Source organism: Ictidomys tridecemlineatus, chromosome 10 (assembly GCF_052094955.1).
Source record: "Ictidomys tridecemlineatus isolate mIctTri1 chromosome 10, mIctTri1.hap1, whole genome shotgun sequence".
NCBI lineage: Eukaryota > Metazoa > Chordata > Mammalia > Rodentia > Sciuridae > Ictidomys > Ictidomys tridecemlineatus.
Window position 1 is genome coordinate 99808579 of NC_135486.1, and position 19831 is coordinate 99828409.

At 40.6% G+C, this 19831-nt stretch overlaps 2 pseudogenes; both read left to right on the plus strand.

Annotated features, from left to right (window-relative positions):
* Window positions 1-8928: 8928 nt before the first annotated feature.
* On the plus strand, window positions 8929-10263 carry LOC144367619 (pantothenate kinase 2, mitochondrial pseudogene; annotated as a pseudogene).
* A 286-nt stretch (window positions 10264-10549) lies between these two features.
* LOC101955189 (BTB/POZ domain-containing protein KCTD5-like) lies at window positions 10550-19123 on the plus strand (annotated as a pseudogene).
* Window positions 19124-19831: the final 708 nt, after the last annotated feature.

Here is a 19831-nt window from a genome sequence, read left to right on the forward strand (position 1 = left end):
ATTTGGAAAGCAGTATGGAGATTCCTGGGAAAGCTGGGAATGGAACCACCATTTGACCCAGCTATTGCCCTTCTCAGACTATTCCCTGAAGACCTTAAAAGAGCATACTACAGGGATACTGCTACATCGATGCTCATAGCAGCACAATTCACAATTGCTAGACTGTGGAACCAACCCAGATGCCCTTTAATAGATGAATGGATAAAAAAAATGTGGCATTTATACACCGTGGAGTATTATGCAGCACTAAAAAATGACAAAATCATGGAATTTGCAGGGAAATGGATGGCACTAGAGCAGATCATGCTTAGTGAAGCTAGCCAATCCCTAAATAACAAATACCAAATGTCTTCTTTGATATAATGAGAGCAACTAATAACAGAGCAGGGAGGAAGAGCAGGAAGAAAAGATCAACATTAAACAGATGCATGAGGTGGGAGGGAAAGGGAGAGAAAACGAAATTGCATGGTAATGGAGGGAGACCCTCATTGTAATACAAAATTACATATAAGAGGTTGTGAGGGGAATGGGAAAATAAACAAGGAGAGAAATGAATTACAGTAAGTGGGGTAGAGAGAGAAGATGGGAAGGGAGGGGAGGGGGGATAGTAGAGGATAGGAAAGGTAGCAGAATACAACAGTTACTAATAGGGCATTATGTAAAAATGTGGATGTGTAACTGATCTGATTCTGCAATCTGTATTTGGGGTAAAATTGGGAGTTCATAAACAACTTGAATCTAATGTATGAAATATGATATGTCAAGAGCTTTGTAATGTTTAGAACAACCAATAAAAAAAAAGGAATCAACTTTGGTAGAGAAAAGGGCTAACTGTAATTTGTCTCTCTGAGCAGTAGAGGGCAACAGAACATCAAAATGACAGCTTGAATAAGCATCGGTGGACCATGTTGTAGGCCTTTTTCTATAAAAGCAATTTATTCAACCAAGTGTTTTTTTTCCCCAGACTCAATAACATATTTAACTATGAATATACAAACTGCAGAAATTCATTCTGAATAAAATACATTCATGACTTGACAAAAACAACAATTTTGTGGGGCTGGGGTTGTAGCTCAGTGGTAGAACACTTGCCTAGCATGTGTGAGGCATCTGGCTCAACTCTCATCACCATATATAAATAAATAAAATAAAAGTTCATTGGCAACTAAAAAATATTTTTTAAAAATAATAATTTTAATTTATTCCTGTGGCATTTATCATTTTTTATATTTTTTCTCCATGTTATAAAATCATGAAAATTCATCATTCAAGAAAATACATTTAATCTGTTTTTTTTTCTCATAAGTATTGTAGATCACTTCTTTCTTATTGGTGTCTTCTCCAGATTAATTAATCAAACACCATGTGGGCACCAGCTGTGAGTTTTGACATAAGAATAAAAAAATATTCTTCAAATTACTTGTGAGTAGCATCTCTTTGCATCATAAAATTTGACAACCTTCATTTATGTCATCTCCTTTGACTATAATTCATATAAAAATATTCATGTGATCAAAGCTTTTTAAATTGCACTAAAGCATTTTATATTAATCCACAGTGTGTTTTCTATGAAAAAGAAGGGGAAATGGCTTTTCTTCATCATGTTTTAAGATTACTGTGGAAATGCTCCTCTAGGTACCAGTGAGTTAGTTAACTCTCATTTGGAAAGTTACCAGCTGGCAGTTATTTGTGGAGCTCCAGTACATGCTCAACTTATAAGTATTCACAGAAGAAGATGTTTTAAATTTGAGCTAGGGCAGTTTCCTAGGACTTCTGTAACAAATTACCAGAAACCTCATGACTCAAGACAATAGAAAATTACTCTGTCCTAGTTCAGGAGGCAGAAGATCAAAATAAAGGTGTTGGCAGAGTGTGTTCCTTCTAAAGGCTCAGAGGAGATTCTCTCCCTAGCCCCTTTTCTAACGTGTGGTGGCTGCCAGCAATCCTTAGTTTTCTTGGACTTTTAGCTGCATCACTTTAATCCCTGCCTTTGTCATAACAGGTATTCACCCTATACGTGTCTCTGGGTCTTCCCATGACCTTCTTACAAGGTCATCAATCATTGGATTTGAGGGCACATTCTAATCCTGTATGGCTTCATCTTAACTAATTACATTTGCAAAGACCTTATTTCTAAACAAGATCATATTCTGAGGTTCCAATGGACATGAATTTTGCAGATTCCTTTTTCAATCCACTACAAATAGTAATGATATTTTGTATGTCTTCAAAGAAATATTTAAAAGAAAGAAAAGTATTTTCTCTATGGAAATGAGTACCAAATATATTCTATCAAAATAGATACATACCAAAATTTACTCAACTAAATTTTTTTATTTACTTTATTTTCATATTCATGTTATTTATGTTATCTTGTACAGGAGTTTTGAAGTGTATAATAAAATAACCCATTTATTATACAATAAGTATAACATAAAATGTATGCTGATCATTGTCAACAAATAGTGTGTACATTTTATTAACCCTGTAGAATTAATAAATAAAGGAAGATATAGTAAAATTTTACTATAAGTAGAGTACAAAACGTTCTATTATGTAAGAATTATGGCCACATTATTGCAAGTTTAAAAAAAAACACAAATTTCTCAAGTAGATTTCCAGTTAATGTGTATTTTAATTTATGTTTACATTTATAAAATGTATAAGAAACAAATTATGTTAAAATTGTACCATATATTAAATTTAAAAAGCCTTAAATTACACAGAGCACTCTTCACCCTGCACACCTTTAGCCTGTCCCCATTTGAGAATTGCAGCTGGGTAAAGTATGAATTACCAACCCAGTTCTACCTCAATTTATATTATCTTCTTTTTTTTTTTTTAGTTGTAGATGGAGACAACACATTTATTTATTTATTTATTTATTTATTTATTTATTTATTTTTATGTGGTGCTGAGAATCAAACCCAGTGCCTCACATGTGCCAGGCAAGTTCTCTACCACTGAGCTACAACCACAGCCCTGAATTCACATGATCTTAGAGACACTTTTAGTGTTTTCAGAGAATAAAATCAAGACTAAAGAACTTTAAAAACATGATAAAGGGAAATGCCATCTTAGAGACACTTTTAGTGTTTTCAGAGAATAAAATCAAGACTAAAGAACTTTAAAAACATGATAAAGGGAAATGCCATCATGTTGCCTAATGACAGGGATGTATTTTAAAAAACAAATCCTTAGACAATGTTACCGAGTGAACACCAGAGTGCACATACACAAACCTAGGTGGCATAGCCCCACTACACACTAAGCTGTATCTTCTAGCTACCACGTATAAGGTTTGTCTTGTTGATCAAAGCATCTGCATTCAGCACATGACTCTACAATGAATTGTACAATTCTCATTATCAGAAAGGAGGGAATGCATCTGGGTTTTGAGAAAAGTCAAGTTTTTGTAGCAAAGAGTTGTTTGAAAAAATCTTTCTGAAAGATAAAGATAGCGGATAATGTCTCTTAAAAATTCCTAAAATAATCACAATAACAGGCTTAATAAGGGTACTATGTTGTGTTGTTTAAATGAAGGTCATAAAGCTAAATGACAACTCATTCAAAGCAGTTATGGCTAAGACTAGGCCAATGATTGTTCCAACTTATTTGAAGAATAGAGGTTAAATAATTGAAACAAATGTCCTCTAAACACATTTCAAATACCACCCTCCTGCTGGCCTTTTGGTAGGCAGAGAATGACAGACTCTTTGAGCCATGCTCCCTGATGAAAACCAAAAATTAGTAGTCTTAGCTGTTAGTTCTGAACATGCTTTAAAACAATTGAGCAGACAGAGAAGTGACCTTTTAAAGATAATATAGCCAAATCAAACTCTGGTTGAATACATGAAACATTCCTGCATGGAAACTTCTGGAGTTTCAAGACCCAGCAGAAGACTTCTTCCCTACCTTTCTAAAGCCTAATGATAAATGGGAATTTATTCAGAACACCAAGGAAAGCAGGAGGAGAATTGCCAGTGCAAGATGGAATATGCAGGAAGTGATTTTAGTGTAGGAGAGATAAGTGTCCATGGCAGAAACCCAAAGAAGCTTCAGGCTCAGTTTGCAGGTGCCTCTCAGGGCAGAGAGCTAAGAGGCAAAATGGAAGGATTGTTTGAAAGTGTGCCTAGCACATGATGGCACCAGATATCTGCCTACACTTCCTACCTTCCTCTGCCATTTTTAAATACATGAAATACCAACTAGCATTTCACCTCTGGGAAAAATAAAATAAGTTTTCTTCTTCTGAAAAACAGAATAAACTACGGAGAATTAGGTATGTTGAGGATGGACATCAATGTCCTCAGTAAAGCCCTCTACCCTTCTTTGGAGTTCCAAACCTCTCCCTGCAAAACTAAAAGTCATCAACATTCTAACCCCAAGATTAAGGCAACCAGTGGGTAAATCTGTTTATTGATGCTGTGGTTAGCTAGAGCTAGGGTTGTGGTTCAGTGGTAGCGCACATGTCAGGCATGTGTGAGGCACTGGGTTTGATCGTCAGTACCACATAAAAATCAACAAATTAATTAATTAAATAAAGGTATTTGTCCATCCACAATTTAAATATATATATATATTAAAAAGCTGTGGTTAGCTATGTAACAAGAACTTGACTTCCTCATTCCTTAACCTAATGCTTTTCTGGGAAGGGACTACCAGACTGGGTATTTCATTTTCTGGCCTCTCTTATATCCAAATGTAGCTATTTAACTACACAGAATGTGAGTAGAAGTGGTGTGTGTCACATTCAGGCCAGGGCTTTTAAGAAAGCAACTGCGGAGCTGGGATGTAGCACAATGGTACAGCACATGCTAAACACTTGTGAGGCCATGGGTTCTGTACCTAGTGGATGGTGGGGTGGTGGGGAGGAAGTGGGAAAGAAAGGAAGGAATAAAGAAAGAAAAAGTGCCTTTTCACATTCTCACTCACCCTGTGTCAGCCAGAAGCAGAAGCTACGAAGGTCAAAGATGGTTGTAGCATCAGTTGAAGGAGCCTGGGTCTCTGAGTCACTACATGAGGAAAATCCACCCATGAATCAGGAACATCTGAACTATGGTGCAGTTGAGAAACAAGCAAACATCATAGAAAACCAATGAAGTTTTAAGGCTTATTTTGGTAACCAGCATTACCATAATTAATTATCCTTCCCATGTACATGGAGCTCGCAGCACAGGCACTTAACTTGTAGGAGGAAAGACCTATATATTCAATAGTAAGAAACTCCAAAAAGCTATCTAGGACAGTTCCGTTCTTAAATATGATGGACAACTAAAGATCCACTTTAGTGGTAAAGTGTCCCTAGGTTCAATCCCCAGTAACTCCCCAAATAAAATTGAAGTGTTGAAAGACAAAGAAAATAAGCAGAATAAACAAACAAATCCAAGATTTACTAATCCAGAAAGAAGAACAGAGATTGTAGGCTTATAAAATAGAAAAAACTAAAATATTTGAATTTGTGTTCTTAGAGAAATTTGAAAATATAATTACTTCCAAAAAATTAGCCCTAGATAATCCTACTCCTCGCCCCCACACACATCAAAATAAAAATACAAAAGGAAAGTCTTGTAAACTAAGCATATGATTGCTAAAATTTTAAAAATCAATTGAAAGTTCATGGGACAGTGTGCCAGGTTTTGTGGCACATACGTGTAATCCCAGGGACTCAGGAGGCTCAGATAGGAGGATCACAAGTTTCGGACCACCTCCAGCAACTTAGTAAGACCATGTCTTAAAATAAAGACATAAAAAGGACTGGGTATGTAATTTAGTGGTAAAGTGCCCCTAGGTTCAATCCCCAGTAACCCCCCAAATAAAATTGAAGTGTTGAAAGACAAAGACTAGGACCTTTTCTAGAACATAAATCAAAAGATTAGAAAAAGAGAGCTTCAGAGAAGTTGAAACAAAGAAAATAAATCCTTAAGTTCCAACATCCAGCAAATAGAATAGAGAAAAAAAATAGCTGGGGATATAGCTCAGTTGGTAGAGGTGCTTGCCTCACATGCACAAGGCCCTGGCTTCAATCCCCAGCATCACACACACACACACACACACACACACACACACACACACACACACACAAAATGTTGGGCCTGGGGTTGTGGCGGTAGAGCGCTCGCCTAGCATGCACATGTGAGGCCCTGGATTTGATCCTCAGCACCACATAAGAATGAAATAAAGATAATGTGTCCAACTACAACTAAAAAATAATAAATACTTAAAAATTTTTTAAAAGAATAGAGAAAAAATAAAAATAAGGAAGAATGAAATGGTAAAAATTATAGAGAGATCTCCTCCAAAGTTAAAGACATAACTATTCTTAATAAGGGGGATAAATGAGTACCAAGGGAAAAAAAGACCATGTCATGTTACCATGAAATTTTAGAACACCAAATGATTAGAGAAAGTATTTTATTTTTATTTTTATATTTTACTGTAGTAAGAACATATAAGTTGAGGTCTACCTTTTTTACTACATTTTAAGTTTATGAAACAGTGTGTTCACTGCAAGCACAGTGTTGTACAGCAAATCTCTAGAACTTACTTATCCTGGTTACTGAAACTTTCTAGACTTGGAACAGCAACTGCCCATTCCCCCTCCCCCATTACCTGGCAGCCACCATTATATTTCTGCTTTTACAAATTTGTCTATTTTAGGAATCTCTTGGAAGCGGAATATTGCAGAATATGTCGTTCTGTCATGAACTCATTTCAATGAGCATAATGCCCTATACGCTCATCTCTGTTGTTGCAAATGGCAGGATTTTCTTCTTTTTATGCCTAAATAGAATCCCCATTGTGTACATACCACATTTTCTTGATCTATTCACCTCCTGATGGACATTTAGGTTGATTCCATATCTAGGCTATTGTGCACAGTGCTGCAATAAACATAGGAAAAGTAGATTTTTTTTTTTAATTGTTGGTCGTTCAAAACCTTACACAGTTCTTAATACATCATATTTCACAGTTTGATTCAAGCGGGTTATGAACTCCCAACTTTACCCCGTATACAGATTGCTGTATCACATCAGTTACCCTTCCATTGATTCACATATTGCCTTTCTAGTGTCTGATGTATTCTGCTGTCAGTCCTATTTTCTACTATCCCCCCTCCCCTCCCCTCCCCTCCCCTTTTCTCTCTACCCCTTCTACTGTAAATCATTTCTTCCATTTGTATTATCTTGTCTTACCCCTCCATTACATATTTCTTGATATATCATATTTCACATTTTGATTCAAGTGGGTTATGCACTCCCATATTGCCCCTTATACAGATTGCAGATTCACATCAGTTTCACTTCCATTGCTTTACATATTGCCATCCTAGTGTCTGTTGTATTCTGCTGCCTTTCCTATCCTCTACTATCCCCCCTCCCCTCCCCTCCCCTCCCCTCTTCTCTCTCTACCCCCACTACTGCAATTCATTCCTCCCCCTTGTATTATTTTTCCCTTTCCCCTCACTTCCTCTTGTATGTAATTTTGTATAAACCTGAGGGTCTCGTTCCATTTCCATGCTATTTCCCTTCTCTCTCCCTTTCCCTCCCACCTCTCAACCCTGTTTAATGATGGTCTTCTTCTTGTGCTCTTCTTCCCTAGTCTGTTCTTAATTACTCTCCTTATATTAAAGAAGACATTTGGCATTTGTTTTTTAGGGCTTGGCTCGCTTCACTGAGCATAATCTGCTCTAATGCCATCCATTTCCCTCCAAATTCTATGATTTTGTCATTTCTTAATGCAGAGTAATACTCCATTGTGTATAAATGCCACATTTTTTTTATCCATTCGTCTATTGAAGGGCATCTAGGTTGGTTCCACAGTCTTCCTATTGTGAATTGTGCTGCTATGAACATCGATGTAGCAGTGTCCCTGTAGCATGCTCTTTTTAGGTCTTTAGGGAATAGACCCAGAAGGGGGATAGCTGGGTCAAATGGTGGTTCCATTCCCAGCTTTCCAAGAAATCTCCATACTGCTTTCCAAATTGGCTGCACCAATTTGCAGCCAATTTTTTAAAAATTCTCTAGAGAAAAAGAGGAAAATGAGGTCACTTACCAAGAAATAATAATAAACTGGCATCAAATTTCTTATTAGGAACACTCTGTGCTAGAAGAGAATGAAACAATGTCTTCACCATTCTGAGGAGAGAAAAACTTTGAATATGCAATTTTGTGCTGCCCTTACTGTTCTTGGTTCCACTAGGGTGCCTCCTTCCCTTAGCAATTTACTTAACACCCTTTCCAGATTTTTGTAACAAAGACAATAAACAAACCAAGACAAAACAAGGCACAAACATACTGTATTAATCCTCTCCATTCTCTCAAAATGGCCATCCTTCCTCTCGTCCTATCTACTTCTAGGGATGAGCAGATTTGCTCCTGTCCTATCTCTAGGGAGGGCAGCTTTTCCTTGTCACTTACCCCCGAGTGTCCCAGGGCTCCCCATACAGGCCACCATCTGTTGAAGTCTGGCTGGGAAAAATAATGGGGGTGGGGTGGGGGGTGGATGGTTACAAGAAACTTGTGAAGGTTGATACATTGGGAGCCACCTTTATTATGGGACAGAGAAGTATATATACCCAACTAATTACACACAACTTAACTTAATAAACATAAACTCGATACAGCAGTCAACTAATAAGGAATCCTCATCATCTTAATGACTATACACAGCTTAACTTAATTAACTTCATTAGATACAGCAGTCAGTCATTAAGGAATCTGCATCATCTTAATGGCTTGCTGGTGTTACTTCTCAAACCACTCCCCCTGGCAAAGTGCCAGGTTCCATCTTGACTTGGTTGTGACTCTCAACATTGTGCTCTACCAAACTATAAAACAACATGAAGGCATATGAAAGACATTTTCAAATTGGCAAGTGCTCAGAAATTTCATCTCCCTTCTATGTGTTTCTTTGTTTCTGTTCAATATGCCTTTGGATATGTTCCAGAGAAGTGAGGTACAAACCAATAATGATGTAGAACATGAGGGAGTGGAACTAGGAGTGAAGTTTAATAAAAAACAATTCCAGGTTGAGAGTTGTGCATGGAGTTTGCTAAACAATCTAAATCAGAATAGGAAGCCAGTTGGCCCCCAAATACAATGTCTTCAAGAACAAAAAATGAAATGTGGTCTACATTAAAGATAGAATAATTATGGAAATGTGTGATATCCATGATGTAGTAAAGAAATGTTCTGTCAGTAAAAATAAAAGACAAATAGAAATTTCAGGAAACACAAACAACAAAAATTGTGTAAAATAAGTCATGATACAAATACAAAGCCCATAAAAATACAGCATCATCTTAAGTTATTTCTGAAATGACAAAAGAGAATTTATTTCATTTGGGCACTAGAACATTCTTCTCCAAGGATTCTAGAGATCATGACCTTAAACCTATATAAAGAAATGTAATTGTTGCACATTATTTGACTATGCAGTAAATGATAGTTAAAAAGACACAATAATATAAATTAGGGAAAGCACTAATTTTTAATTTTGAGGATCAACCTATAAGCAACATGTGAAAGATGGGTCTCAGGTAAAGAATGAATTTGGCATTGACCTTGAAATGCAAAAACAAAAATACAGCTGACAGAATATGTGAGGATTCAGGTACAAGCATGTGGAAGATGGAAGAAAGGAGAAAAGGTCCACTTGCCTCATCAAAGCATATCCAGAGGCTCAGGCAGGACTGCCTCTGAGGAGGCAGGAGGATTCTGGCCCTAGGGGGGCTGGCTGGGGGACAGCGGTGGGGGCTGCCAATGGGAGCCGGCATGATCGGCTCACCCCTGGAGCGCCATGGCAGGGCAGCCTCCACCTCACCCTCTTGGGCTGGGGAGCCGGCGCCCACAGGCTCCGAAGGGCAGAGGTGGGGGTCACTGGGGCCTCTGGCTAGAAGCCTGTCAGCTCCTGCTGTTGGGCCTCGACAGATGGTGTGAGGCCCCATGGGCTCAACTCCTACAGCGGCCCTGCCTGGGTCTCTGGCTCACAGGTCGAAAGCCTCCAGAAAAAGCAGCAGCTTTTTCCATGGTTTGGCTTGGATATTGATGGAACCCTTGTTAAGCTGGTTTATTTTGAACCCAAAGACATCACTGCTGAAGAAGAAGAGGAAGAAGTGGAGAGTCTTCAAAGCATTGGGAAGTACTTGACCTCCAATGTGGCTTATGGGTCCAGGGGCATTAGGGACTTGCACTTGGGCTGAAGGCCCTGATTCTGTGTGGATGCAAAGATAGGTGGTCTTCAGCTTTTCAAACTGCATGAACTAGACTGCTTAATCCAAGGAATTTTATGTATTGACTCAGTTGGTTTTAATGGACTATCACAGTGCTATTACTTTGAAAATCCTGCTGATTCTGAAAAATGTCAGAAGTTACCATTTGAGTTGAAAAACCCACATCCTCTGCTTCTGGTGAACATTGGCTCAGGGGTTAGCATTTTAGCAGTGTACTCCAAAGATAATTACAAGAGGGTCACAGGCACAAGTCTTAGAGGAGGAAATTTTTTTTACCAAAAAAATGTGTACCACACTTTTGAAGAAGCTCTTGAAATGGTATCTCGTGGAGGTAGCACCAAAGTGGATAAACTAGTGCAAGATATTTATGGAGGAGATTATAAGAGGTTTGGATTGCCAGGCTGTGCTGTAGCTTCGAGAACATTAACCAGGTCGTATTTGTTGGAAATTTCTTGAGAATTAATACCATCGCCATGCAGCTTTTGGCATATGCTTTGGATTATTGTTCCAAGAGACAGTTGAAAGCACTTTTTTTCAGAACATGAAGGTTATTTTGGAGCTGTTGGAACACTCCTGGAACTGTTGAAGATTCCCTGATTGTTACCTGGGAGGGTATCCTTAAATTTCTACAATGGGATCTGTAGAGTTTTGTTTTTTAAAAGACTTACTCAGTTTTATGATCATGCACTACCTGAATCAAGTTGATAAATGACATGTATTTTTCTAAGTCATCAAGATAAATCCTTAAAAAATTTCAGTCTAAACTAGCAACCAGTAAGGAAAGAAGCATTAAAAAACAAGTGGACCATGTTCAGGCAGCATGAGGATTGCTGTGTTTAAGTTGCCCTTCTAGTAGCACTGTTACACCTGTGGTGTTTTGGGAAATCTCAGCAGAACTCACTGCAGATGCCTTGGAAGAGCTGTACTGCCTTGAGCTGGCTGTGGTTGTGCATCCTGATTTAACTTGCTGTGTGCAGGACAGGCTGCTGTGTGTGATAATCTAGTCACTGTTTTCTCAGTACAGCCATAGAGATCACCTGTGCATTACTCTGGTTTGCATTTAGCCTTTGTGTGTATATATTGAAAAATGGTTTATTTTAAGCATCTGCAAACTTAATTGGGTGGGTTGATTCTGTTCCTGAACCTGAAAAAGCAACTTTTAGAAGGGAAGCTCTTGTGTTACTTCTCTAAATAATGGGAAGATCCATATGGAAGGAGAAAACTGCTGGCAGAATTCCCTAGGGTAAGGGGCATAATGACCTGACCAAAGTGGGTGAGCTAGTTGAAACAGCAGAGGCTGGCAGTGTGACACCAAAGAGCCTCTGGAATTGACAGTTCTTCAAGGAGCCATGTAGAGAGTATCATTTTAGACTGAGTAGTAATGGAGGATTTGAAGTGTCTGCTGATGAAACCTGGGAGCCTCTGGTGCTCATGGGTTTCAGGCTACTTGAGTGTCTTGCTAAGGGCTGGACCTTTTCTTTCTGCTGTGCAGAATAAGTTAAGAAGCCTCGCCTTGGAGACAGTGCAGCTTTTATATCTAATGTACCAACTGATGTGGGAATCACAGTTAAAGGCAAGAAAAGACCTGGTATAAAGCAGCCTTGTAACCAGAAGGAAGATCTTAAGACCTTCAATGTTCTGTGATCTCTACACGTAGCTCAGTTTCTTTCTGTGGTGGAAGAGAGGGGTGAGTAGATTGGGTGTTGGCTGTGTGATGGCAGCAGAGAGCCAGCTGCATGCAGGGCATCCCATAGCCTTTTCCCCGAGGAACACATGCCTTTATGCATGTGCCTTGACACATCCAGAGGGTGGGTCCAGCTGGGCTGGGGCCTCCTGCAGCAGAGTAAGAGGGATATTGCTGGGATGGCAGTCCACCCTTATTGCAGCCACTCATCTCTAGGCCTTCCACTCTCAGTTGTCTGTTGGCTGCACTTTCTCCTTGCTACCAAAAACACCACCACCATCTACCCACTTGTACTGGGACTAGAGGTAGGGATTTCTCAGCTCCTGTGCCCTTGGCTTTCCTGCTCCGCTGGGCAGATTATTCCCGTGAACTTCCATCTCATGGAGCACATGAGGTTATGACAGTGCTCCACATGAGCAGTCTTTTCAGTCCTGGCTATTCCTACAGTCTAGCCTAGAAGGAAATTGAAGCCCAGAAGAGCAAATATTCCCAAGGTCACACAGCTGCAAATGGGCAGAACTGGAATCAAGCCCAGATTTGTCTGGACCCAGAGCATGAATTGTGAATGTCTCGCTGGCCTTCCTTCAATCCACTGCTCTTCTCTTGAGAAGCTGTTTTTCCTCACTTTCTACCTTGTGTTCAGCCCACCCTGTCATTCCATGAGAGTGTTCTTGATAGGCCACCAGTGAACCTCAAGTTACAAATCTAATGGGTATTTCAGGATCTTAGCTGTGTCAGCTCTTAGCAGGCTCCTCTTGCTTCTCTGCCTTGTGGGATATTTTCATCTTTGCCAGCTTATTCTCTGATGACAGATGATGTCAGTTCTCAGACACAATCCTGGATCTCCTCAAGCCATCACCACAATCCTGGATCTTCTCAAGGCAGCACCCCACCCAGACATGGACCTTGAACTCGAGCCCTAGATGCTGTTTCCTCTCCACCTGTGGACTTCTAAGCTATCCCTGCAGATGTGCACATCCTCATCCAAGCTTCCTGCCATCTCACGACCTTCAGCCCATAAGGTGCACTCAGGATGGTCACCATGGCCAACACCCTGTCTGCTCTCAGTGGTTGTCCTAGTCTGCTTTCCATCTGGTGGCCTGAGTGTCTCACCTTATCCTACTCCCAGTAGAAGCAGTATGTGGGCTGTGCCTATGGTGCAGAGAAAAATATATGGAGGAAGGTGGCTGGTAATGGGTAGGAGGTGGCTGGGTGTAGGGAGATGAGGGCAGTAAGGGCACCTATGCTTGATTTTGGACTGTCAAATAGGCGGCTGAGTTTTTAAGACAGAGATACAGAGCTGGATAATGTTCATGCAGATGGGAAAAGCAAGGGATTTTGTGAATTCCAGAAGCATGAGAAAAATAATAATAATGAAATGGGCAGTGAAGGAATAAGAGACAAAACAAGCTATTCATAGGGGCCAGTGGCTCAGACTGAGTGTAGGTCTTCAGGCACCTGGTAGAGAATGGATGAGGCTGTCCAGATTCAACTACATGGTCATAGATGGCCTCACAACAAATTTTCCTGAAGCCATGGGACTGACACTGAGCTACAGATGTCCTAGTGAGGAGTGAGGAGTAGCACTGGCTTAGAGGACTTTGGACCAACACTTTTTCTCTTCAAGACAAATACTTTCAGGTCTGGGATATATAGCAAGAGGGTTGGTTTGGGGGTCATGAATCCTTGGGGTCATGTGGGCTGAACAGGGAAAAAGTCCAGTCCTGCTACTTCAGGCCACCCTGAGTTCACAGTTGGAGACTGTCAACATGCGCCTGTATAATTGAAGCCTAGGTATTTGGTAAGGCCTGGACTTCCACTGTAATCTCCATTTGAAGCCTAGCATTCTCATACTATGGCCTGTTACAGAAGTGGCTAAAGGCATCAGCACCTACCTCCTTTGCTTGAGCAGAACCTTTCCCTTTATATTTCCAAGTCTTGCTACCCAGGCAACTACTCTGAATTGAAATGCACACACTCAAACATTAAGTATTTTCAAAACCTGCTTTTTATTTACATGTGTTTCAGTTTTTAAACAAGTGATTAGCAAAAAAAAAATACATTAAAATTTCAAAATAGCAATTAAATATACAAAAATATACCTTACAAAAAAAGTATATCCAGAATGGGCTACTTCACTAACTCCAAGAGCCCTGCCTACTCAGAAGGAACCTCATCTTTCTGGGTTATTTAAGAGCTGCATGGTCAGTCCCCTGCCTCCACCAATGTCATCCTGCACCTATCAAAATGGAAGACACACACAGCCTTCTAAACACAGGTCAGACCATGTCAATTCTCTGCTCAAAACCTTGCAGTGGTTTTCCATTGAACTTAGAGTTAAAAAAAAATCCCTAAATTGATCCATGTGGCCCTCCACCATCTCACACTCCTGCTTTGAGGCTTTTGCTGTTGCCCCTGTCTGGAACTTTCTTCCAAAGATATTCACATGGAATACAGAAAGTGAATAGATAGTATTTTTCATGGTTTTGTTTTGTGTTCCTAGGGATAGAACCCAGGGTGTCCTGCATGCTAGGCAAGTACTTTACCACTGAGCTATACCCCTAGCCCTTATCTATTTTTATTTTGAGACACAGTCTCCCTACATTAGCCAGTCTGTTCCCAAACATGCAATCCTCCTTCCTCAACCTCCTGAATAGATGGGATTACAGATATTAACCACTGTACTCAGAAGACAGTAACTTTCAAATTGAGAAATAAAGAAATATCTGCAAAAGCATATTATTGAATGTCTGGAGGTCATTACCAGAATACTAAAAAGAAAAAAATAAATATTTTTTGCAGTACTGGCAATTAAAAAGTGGCCGCTGTTTCTACATATGTACAGTCATGTGCTGAATAACAGCAGTCCACAAACACAATGGTTGTCCTATTACGTGATATCTAGTGGTTATTGACATGGTAATTATTCCAGTTTGTATAAGTACATACTGTGGTGTCCATACAATGACAAATTGCCTAAAGATACATTTTTTCAGGACATAGCACAACCATAGGCAATGCATGACCGTATGTATGTTTGTGATGAGGTTAGAAATGAATTCTTGAAGGATATGCACCAGATAACTTGCAGATGTAACTTTTCAGGGATCAGTTGAAAGGAATACAGGGATAAAAATCAGTATTAAAGGTTTTAGTCTTTTTAACCTGCCAAAAAGGGGAGAATATTTGCCTGTGGCATGTGGGACTAGGAAAAAGGCAAAACACTTGTTTTTCTATAAAAACTCTCCAATAGTATTTTATTTTTACCTTGATGGAAATTAAAGAAAATCAATTTTAAAAAAGAAAAAGAATAAACAGTTCTTGGTTCAGTCTAGCACACACAATAATGTACACTAGAACCCCAAAGTACCATCACAACAGAGATGGTGCTAGATTTGGAAATTTTCAAAGTATTACCAGCTGCTCACTAATAAAATAAAATAACATGAAACATTTGGTTTTAAGCATTTTAACTTCTTGATATCAACCCACAAGGATTTCAAAATGTTCCTCTATTAACAACATAGTCACTATATGAACATCAGGCCCTCTTCTCTTATTCACCTGTCAGCTGCTGGGGAACTGGTCCAATATTTTAGAATTTGATTTTATTTTTCTCCCTCTGGATCACGTGGTTGGCTTGGCCAAATGCAAGTGTAACATGCCAAGCCAAACATCTGTCACTAGGCAGCAGGACATTTATTGGTCTTACCTAAAAGAGTGTTTTCTACACCACGAACACTGTAGTCATTAGGCAAAGATGAGGACCCAACCTTGGTGAATGGTGTGGCTGGACTTCAAGGTCTCAGGGAGCAGCCAGATTCTCTCCATGCTCACAGAGCCCTGGAGGGCCCAGCCTCTCCTTGTCAAGCAATGTCCAGAAAGAGAACAGGGAGGAAATTCTGATGAAGAAACAATAGGCAGGTCTACAAAGAGTTCTTTGAGTCACTTCTATAGCTTCTATCCAACTCAAGGGCTAAGACTGAAAGTGGCTTCTGCTGCTTATTCATGGGTCAGCCTTGGCATCTGATGCAAATGCTCTTCCAAACCCTAGCCGGCCAGGGGGGATAATAAACACAGTTTTGTCCAGACTCCAAGCAAAAGTAAAATTCTGGTCTCTACCCCTTATTTTATCCCAGACAGGAAGGGAAAAAAAAAACAAAGGTTCCTGTATCTCCTCAGCAGATCTTTAGCATGGGAATGAGTATGTTGCCCTGGTTACGAAGATCAATTGACTACAACATAGGTAAGTGCCAATACAAACTGGCCTGTGGTGCCATATGCCTGTAATCCCAGTGACTAGAGAGGCTGAGGCAGGAGAATAGCAAGTTGGGACCAACCTCAGCAACTTAGTGGGACCCTGTCTCAAAGAGAAAATGAAAAGTGCCGAGGAGGATATAGCTCAGTGGTAGAGATTTACCTAGCATATAGGAGGCTCTGTGTTCAATTCCCAGCACCAGGAAAAGGGGAGATAAGGGGTGGGGTGTGTGGGAGAAAAGCCATTTAAGGTGTTTAAGATAACAGGGCCCAAAAACTTTACCTGTGCATTTATGTGTGAACTTTTGAGAACAAAGGCCTGAAGTCTATATTACAGTCCACACAGGTAAATTTATTATGAAGTTTATTAAGTTTATAAGACATCTAACAATTACATTTTGGAAGTGGGTGTTTGGAGAGTAACATGTCGTTAGAGTGCATGATTAGAATGTACAATGCCCTAGAATTAGTCCCCAGCATCAAAAGATACAGTGTAAGTAAAATAAAAATTGGGAGAATGTATCAAATACGACATTCATTTTAGAATTATTAATATCATTCCATTTTTTCTGACAATGATATTACTCAAGAATTGATTGTCCTTTAAGATCGTTCTTGCTTCTTGAAAGAAAACCCCTATTATCACCTACTTACCTACTTCTCCCCCAATTCTCCAAAATAGTGGGCAGTGGTTTAGAAAGGAAACTTCCTTTTAGGGTACTTTTTTAAAAGTCTTCCCTCCAAGTACTAGGGATTAAAACCAGGGGCACTCTAACACTGAGCTACATCCTCAGTTCTTTTTTATTTTTATTTTGAGACAGGATCTCACTAAGATGCTGAGGCTGGCCTTGAACTTGCAATCCTCGTGCCTCAGCTTCTTCCACTGCTAGGATTATAGGCCTGAGCCACCTCATTCACCTCTCCCACTGCTTCTTGATTTCTTAGTTTTTAGGACTCTTAAGCATGATCCCAGGTATGCATTAAGACCAAGAGTTTTTTTGTTTACCTCATAACAAAAAATTTTTCTAAAATTGCTCCCTTCCCCCACCCTGTTCTTCTCATCTGAACATATTATTTTAATTTACAGCTTCTATCACAGGTTATAATCCTAAATTGTAACTATTTGCCAAAGTATTTCCACTTTCCTCATACAACTGAACTTTATTTCCTGATCTCACTTGCAGTTAGCTGCAGCCAGATGACTGTTCTAGCCAAGGGAATATAGGCAGCAAAAAGTAGCTTCCGGGTCTAGCTTGCAGAGTTCTGCCACATGTAATCCTCCATTCTCTTTTTCCATTCACTAATTTCATAGATAAGATTTAAAGACCCAGAGGAGTATAGAACTGCAAAGGAGAAGTAGGTTAGTGCTTATGGAGAAAGTCCAGGATCCTAAAGACATCAGCAGCAGCCTGGTTGGATCATTCCCTAACCAAAAGCAAGTTTTTATTGGATCTCACTAAGTTGCTGAAGGTCTTGCTAGATTGCTGACACTGGCCTTGAAATTTCATGCCTCCTGCCTCAGCCTCCCATGTCCCTGGAATTAAAGGTAAGCACCAGGGTACCCACAGGAGTTTTCTTCTTATAGAAGATTCTAGTTAATTAATTGAAGAAAAAATGATAGAATTAGATTACCACCATTTTAAACACTAATGAATTAATGAATCTAGACAATGATCATCAATGACTGTTATTATTGATGGAAAGAGGGATCTTTGAGATTATTCACAGAATACTAAGAACCCTTCATTGAGTTCTAGGGGTCTCTTTTCTATTTACATTCACTTCCAGATCATAATCAATCCCAGGTTTTTAATACATCTATACATTGATAACTTCCAAAATTATATCTCCTTCTCTAACAATCCAGCAAAGTTCTAGATTTCTATTTTGATCACCTTCTCAAAGTCTCTACTTGGCTGCTTACAAGGAATCTAAAGCATAACATGTCTTCCCCATTTGAGTAGATGAGTCTTGGCCACTATTGTCTATCACCCAGTGACAAGCTTCTAAGGGGCCCCCCTCTAGGAAGTTCTTCACACAACATCCAGAGCCAGTTACCTTTTGAAAAACACAAATCAGCGCTGTAGCAGGGCTTGCTGAGATCCTGGTAGAGAATCTCTCAGAGCTTCTGCCAGCAGCCCTAGGAGGCCATGGGGCCAGACTGGCAGCGTGTCCCAGGGGGTCCTACTCAATGGGCTCAATGTCAGTGTCACTTACTTCCCCACCTCCCAGCAGACACTGTTCCAGGACCAAAGTCCTTCCTGTACCGCTTGTGGTAGGCCCACTCCGACCTGGACTCAGACAAGGTGAGGGCCGCGCAGGACACCCCACAGAACAGCACTGCACCCTGGCAGCCACTGCTATCTCAGGGACCCCTGTCGCTGTGCCAGGGGCACCCCTTTGCCCATGCCTCCCGCCTCCAGTGGTGGAGGAGGAGGTCCCCCAGACCCCTGACTTGGCTGCACACCTACTTTTTCTCCCTGGACTCTGGCCCTGGGGTGAAAGGGGTGCCTATTTAATTGACAGGATCCCAGGGACTTTGGAGCTGTGTTGAACTCCTTGAGACATGGGAAGCTGGTCCTTAACAAAGACCTCGCTGAGGAAGAAGTGTGGGAAGAAGCAGAATTTTACAACATCACCTCACTCATAAAACTTGTAAAGGACAAAATTAGAGAAGGAGACAGCAAAACATCACAGGTGCCTGTGAAGCATGTATACCCTGTGTTCAGTGTCAGGAGGAGGGGCTCACACAGATGGTGTCCACCATGCCTGATGGCTGGAAATTGGAGCAGCTGGTCAGAATTGGCTCCTCTTACAACTATGAGAATGAAGACCAGGCCGAGCTCTTCTGTGTGGTTTCCAAGGAGCTGCCCAACACCCCATATGACACAACCAGTGAGCTCAGCGAGGAGGCCAAGATTTTACAAGAACGGGGCTCAAGGATGTGAGATGCCGCACTGACAGCCGAAGAAATGATATACTTTTGCCCAAGATTCAGTGAACCACCATGTCCAGGAAGTACATCTGTGAAAAGAAAACTGCTTTTGATCATTTCTCTAGAGATCTGGGTCTGCATCCTTTTTTGCCTCAGAGATGGCTGGTGAGAGACAGCCCAGCTGTCTAAGGCCAGGCATCCCCATAGACAGGAGGCACAGGGGCCAGGGGGGCTCTCTGGGAGCCTGCTCTGTTCTTTCCCAGTTCTGCATGGGACGGAGGCAGGGTGCTCCCAACTAGCCTGCGCAGTCCTGAAGACCATCTGAAGGGCAGGGCCTTGGTGCTACATTCACAGTCTGTGATAGCAGTTCAGGCCTCACCAGGAGGAAGGGGCAGCAGCCATGTGGATTGTCCATCACACCGTGGCTCAGGTCCAGATGCCTGGGTGATCACTGCTTAAGCACCTGAACATCATCCTCAGGTCAGAAAGGATGCTGTGCCTTAAGTGTGATCAGTTGACAGTTTCTCAACCTCGGCGAAGACCCCTGACAATGGTGGACTCCACATCATCACTACTTTCTGAGCACCTACCCTGAGGACCGGCCTCCTTCAGAGCCAGGCTCTTATTCCAGCCTGCACAGCCAGACAGTAAAGGCTTCTTGATTTGTCTTTTCCAGGAAAGAGATTTTTGTATTCCTTGTTTTAAGTGTGAATAGATTACC